Source organism: Primulina tabacum, chromosome 17, assembly GCF_025594145.1.
Source record: "Primulina tabacum isolate GXHZ01 chromosome 17, ASM2559414v2, whole genome shotgun sequence".
NCBI lineage: Eukaryota > Viridiplantae > Streptophyta > Magnoliopsida > Lamiales > Gesneriaceae > Primulina > Primulina tabacum.
Window position 1 is genome coordinate 3613679 of NC_134566.1, and position 6566 is coordinate 3620244.

A 6566-nucleotide genomic window follows, 5' to 3' on the forward strand; every position below is an offset into this window, starting at 1 on the left:
TTCCCTTCTCCTCCTTTCTCTTCTCCATCGATTCTTAGCTAGGTTTCTTCATCATCTTCTTCTTCTCTTATTCAATTAAGCAATTAATCTTCAATCCGGAATTGGAACTTCATCTTTTTAGTGAAATGAACAAAGGTAAGTGGTTTTTCTTCTTGTTCTTGAGTTATTGAAGATGGTGGGGTTACGACATGATAGTTGTGATTGATGTATTGGATTAAATGGTCATCTAATGTTGTTATTTGGCTGTTGATGGTTAGTTATTGGGTTTATTATTGTAGGATCACCATCAAGGTTTAGGAAACCAAGTGCTCCAAGTGTTGTAAGTGGAATCATTTCTTAAATGCATCACATGATCCTATATGTATGTGTTTTGATTATTTTATGATGTTAACTCCTTTCAAATTCCATTCATGATATATATATGTAAATATGTATATATGGTAGTGCAATTATATGCATTTTTGAATGAAAGGAGTTAAACTTTGCATGATGCCTCTAATGTGTTTGATAAAATGCTCTAATGAAGTTTTATATGATTGAATGATTGGATTGATAGTGATAGTAGCGGTGTTGCCTCTGGCAATTCTAAATCCGCAATGTAATTGGCCAATTAACGATGAAAACATGTGCTCTCTTATAAGATGCATTTTATGCAGAGGTACGTGTCTCTCCTATAAGATTCGTTTTTACGAAGAGGGTTAGCAATGAATGAACTATCTTATAAGAACTATCAATTCTTCAGTTGATCAATGAAATGAATATCATCCCTATGTATTATTTTATTATGATTCTTGACGGATGATATTAATGATGATTCGACATTTATGTAATGAATGGATAATGTTTTCAAGAAAATGAAATTGAGGCTATTCATTTTATGTTTTACAATAAAATATATATATGTATCTTGTTAGTATTGATTCCATTTGCTGAGTTTTATACTCATTTCAGTTATGTTCATGTGATGCAGGCACGGGTAAGAAAGACTGATCATCCCTGAGTTGTCGAAGCGGGAGAAAGGAATATGCCAAACTTTGGAGATAGTGGTTGGATGCTATTTTGATATGTTAAGCTTTTGGTTATTTTGGGAAACCTTGTTTTGGTATTTGAATTAGAAATATGTGTAGATACTATAATAAATGATATCTGATGAATATGAAAATCTTTTGTATGTATTTTATGTGTTGCTTGAGACAGGTGGCATGTCCTATTTGTGGAGAGATGCTGCCCAATTTTTTTTAAAATTTACACATTTTCTCCAAATTATATTTTAAAGCTTCCGCACTAATTTTGCATTTTAGTCATGAGTGTTTCAATTTTCTTCGATGCCAAGTTTCAAGGATACAAACAAAAGCTAATCATTTTGGAAGCAAGTTGCATCCAACAATTACTTAAATGAAATTTGTTTCACTATTTCACTTCTTGGAATAATATGTTAATATAGTTATATTATATTATTTTTACTCTTATCTTTTCATTTAATTTAAAATTTAAATTTATTTTATAATACATATATACATAGTGGCTTCGTGCTTTAATTTCTTCCATACGTGTATATTTTAATATGAAAATATATATACATATAATTTTTTTACTTTCTTAACTTATTTTTGGAGATTTTATTCTAATCGATGTGATTAACAATAAATTTCAAGGCCTTACACATGGAAAATATTTATGTTCGATGGGTTTAAGGATACAACGATTATTTTCAAAGTTTTAATGTTTTTACGCTTGTTTATTTAACGATATGATTCCTAAGGACACGCTTCAAATATGAGGTGTTTAAGGGATGAGAAAAGAGTCTTCAAGAATACAAATACATGCTAGAGTCGAGCTTGGCTAAGGTTGGATAAGAACCTAGGGAATCCTACGTGGACTATGTGATCAAGGGCTCGGCTGCGTGCGGCTCAGCCAGGGTTGGTCTAGGGCTCGGTGAGGGACCTGACTAAGGGCTAGGAAGAGTCCTAGCATGGCTAGATGTGGGGACCCGAACCTAATTCGTCTTCTTAATCATTATTAGGATCATTTAATTAATCTGGGTCTAAAATTTTTTTTTTCAAATACATAAATGCAGAACATAATGAAATCAGTCTGATATAAATATAAACAGTAAAGTACAAGTTCTGTACAAAGTACATTTATTTCAAACTAATATTCAGTCACTAAATCAAGTACTGAAAATCCATCTACTCTAAGTCAGGATCTCCACACTAATCTTGAATCTCTCATCCTCTTCGTGACCCTAATGCTGTCCCACCTGTTGTCATGCACACATACAAACACAACAACAGCCAGATAACTCCGGTGAGAAATACATCCCAGTATAAACAATGTATACATGCAATCATATAAACAAATATAAAAGCATGAAACATATATCAATAACATGTATCATAATCTGAAAGACATGAATCGATATAAAGCTGTAAATAAACTCTGAACTCGCCATCTCAGACTAGGCTCATCTCTAATCTAGGGATCCCGGTTCCTGAACATTGGCACAATATACCGAATCTCAGCGATAGAAGCTGATCCGCTCCTAACCAAACATCGATATAAACCAACATCCAGTGTCTTGGCACATCCGCCAAAGACTTGGTACCTCCGCCAATGACTAGGCACATCCGCCCATGACTCGACACATGCTTTGCTATAAATCAATAGGCTAAACATATCAATCTCATGAATTGCAAATATCAATACAATAAAGTAAAGTATGTGGTTTTTGGGAAACTCAAGTCAAATCAAAATCGAGTCATATCCTCCCGGTTCGACATTGATTTATACCTTTCTTTTCATGTCGATCTGACGAAGTTGAAGTCTCGAATTCGAATCTGTCAATACTCAATCTGGCAATGACAATATCGAGGAGTACAATATAAATATACCGCTCAAATCAATACTGGATATAATCAGAACTCAATCAAATTCTGTTTCAACGGCATGACGGCACAACCTCAATATATCCAGCAATACAATATTAATTAGATATCAATCTCAACAACTCATAATCGATAACAACACAAATCTGATATCAATTCTGTATACTATCAATCAAATCAATTCTTAAAATCATAATAAATTCATACGGTATCCGTTCTTCGATCCGATTTCGATTATACGAAGTCTAATATCGCAAGAGCAACATATATGAATCATATTTGATTCCTTCAATATCATATTTTCGAATCATAATAGAAATCAATAAAACTTACGTCTTGTCGAAGCCTGTAACGAGAGGATCACGGACATAAACTCAGATTAAAAATCAGACGGTTGGATTTTGCGCAAATTCAAATTCCTAAAATAAAAGGCGTAAGGATTTCTGGAGGATTTGCTCGGTTTTTCTTCCTTTGAATCTGAGAAATGAATGTTTCATATATACAATGCATGGTGAAGTACATGTGGCTAACTCTATGCACTGCACGTCTAGCACATATGCGCGACCTTCCTCGGTGCATATGCGCGAGACATTCTGCCTCGGCGCGTGTCTTCTGGGCAGCTCGCGCATATGCGCGCCCTCTCCCGACGCGTATGCGTGAGGTTCTCTGCCGTACTCGCGCATATGCACGGGTCCTATCGCGCATATACGCGTTGTTCTCTGCCTACCTCGCGCATATGCGCCTGGTTGGGTCGCGCATATGTGCGAGGCTCATTCCTCGCACATACTTCAATTCTTCTTTCGTCTTTCCCGGTCCGATCAGTTCCGTCTATAATCACATCAATTATCCATAATTCATTTCAGATTACAATAATAAAATTCTCGGGCAATACATTTCTCCCCTCCTAAGATCTGATTTTGTCCACGAAATCACATGCAATCAAATCAGATAACGAATCAGATACAATAAGAAATGGAGAATAGAAGCTAAACAAGAAAACTCACATCAGTGAAATAACTCTGGGAATTTCTGTCTCATATCTGATTCAGTCTTCCATGTAGCTTCTTCAATGCCATGACGACTCCACTGCACTTTCACAAGCGGAATAGTCTTCGTTCGGAGTTGCTTTTCTTTATGATCAAGAATCTGAATCGGCTTCTCAAAATAACTCAGTGTCTCATAAAGTTCGGCCTCATCTAGCTGAATAATATGAGATGCATCAGGACGATACTTCCGCAATAAAGATACATGAAAGACATCATATATTTCAGATAGAAAAGGCTGTAAAACGAGTCGATAGGCACGATCTCCTATCTTCTCAAGAATCTCATAAGGCCCAATATATCGAGGAGACAAATTCCCTTTCTTGCCAAATCTGACAACGCCTCTGAAAGGAGAAATTTTCAAGAATACTTTGTCTCCTGTCTCAAATACCAACGGTCTATGACGAACAATCGCATATTTGGCCTGTCTGTCTTGAGCTATTCTCATTCTCTGTCGAATCAGCTTCACTTTTTCTGTCATATCTCTAATCATATCAGGTCCAATCACAGGTACCTCAGAGATATAATCCCAATACAGATGGTATCTGCACTTCTTGCCGTACAACGCTTCAAACGGTGCCATCTCAATACTCGTCTGATAGCTGTTGTTGTACGAAAACTCGCAAAGTGGCAAAGATTCTTGCCAATTAGTGCCAAAATCCAGCACTACAGCTCTCAGCATATCTTCCAGTGTCTGGATAGTCCGCTCTGACTGTCCGTCGATCTGAGGATGATATGCGGTACTCAGATGTAACTTCGTACTTAGAGCCTGCTGTAAACTATGCCAAAAGTTTGAGGTAAACCGAGGATCACGGTCTGATACAATCAACTTCGGCACTCCATGCAATCTGACCATCTCTCTGACATAAATCTCTGCCATCTGGTCATGTCTGTACGTCATCTTGTACGGAATAAAACATGCGGATTTGGTCAATCTGTCAATCACAACCCAAATCGCATCGCAACCTCAGGAGGAACGCGGTAACTTCGTATGATCCCATTTCCATTCAGGAATAGACAAGCTATGTAATAGACCTCCTGGTTTCTTTCTTTTCGCTTTTACCTGTTGGCGATTTAGACATTTTGATACAAATTCAGCAATATCAGCTTTCATCTGTTTCCACCAAAACTTTCTTTTCAAGTCATTACACATCTTTCTGCCACCAGGATGAATACTGAATCGACTGCTATGCGCTTCTGACAATATCTGTCGTTTCAAATCTGAAACATCTGGCACAACAAGACGATTATTCACATATAACACACTGTCACGAACCTGATACTCTGATCGATGTCCTGCCCTGACCATCGATATCGAATTCTGTACCTTCTGATCAACTTTCTGAGCCGCTTTAGTTTTCAAAATCAGCTCTGGTTCAACTTGAACAGCATATAATCTCAGAGGTTTACAATCTGTCTCAAATACTAATGCAGACAAACAGCAATCTTCAATCAAATTTGAAATACCAATCGTCGATAAGGATAAAGGACATACATTTCGACTCAGTGCATTAACTGCTGCATTAGACTGCCCCGGATAGTACTTGATCTCAAAATCAAAGTCTTTCAATAAATCAAGCCATCTTCGCTGTCTCATATTCAATTCTGACTGTGAAAATAGATATTTTAAGCTTTTATGATCAGAATAGATCTCGAACTTCTCACCATATAGGTAATGTCGCCATATCTTCAGTGCAAATACGATGGCTGCCAATTCAAGATCATGAATTAGGTAGCGAGATTCATGTGGATTCAATTGTCTCGATGCATAAGCAATAACATGTCCTCGCTGCATCAAAACACAACTCAATCCTCTGTGAGAAGCGTCACAATAAACAATGAAGTCACCAATACCTGATGGAATCGTCAATACAGGAGCACTGGTCAATATCTTCTTCAATTCAAGAAAACTGGAATCACATTCCTCTGACCAAACAAATGGAGCATTCTTCTGTGTCAACTGAGTAATAGGCTTAGCAATACTCGAGAAATCTTTAATAAATCGATGGTAATATCCTGCTTAACCCATAAAATTGCGTATCTCTGGCACAGATGTCGGTCTAGGCCAACTGATCACAGCCTCAACCTTGCTAGGATCAACAGAAATACCATTTCCAGATATAATATGACCCAGAAATACAACTTGTTTAAGCCAGAATTCACATTTAGAAAGTTTGACATACAATTTCTCAGTTATCAGAATTCTCAGTACAGTCCTCAAATGCTCAACATGATCAATCATATTCTTCGAATATATCAGAATATCATCGATAAATATAATCACAAAATCATCAAGATATCTATGAAACACACGGTTCATCAAACCCATAAATACAGTTGGAGCATTTGTTAAACCAAACGGCATGACAATAAACTCATAATGACCATACCTGGTTCTGAAAGTTGTCTTCGAGATATTAGAATCTCTGACTCTCAACTGATGATATCCAGATCTCAGATCGATCGGAATAGACAGAAGAACCCTGCAACTGATCAAATAAATCATCAATACGAGACAAAGGGTATTTGTTCTTTACCGTAGCCTTGTTCAGTTCCCGGTAGTCAATGCAAAGTCTCATAGAACCGTCCTTCTTTCTTACAAACAGTACTGTAGCACCCCCAGGAGAAACACTCGGTC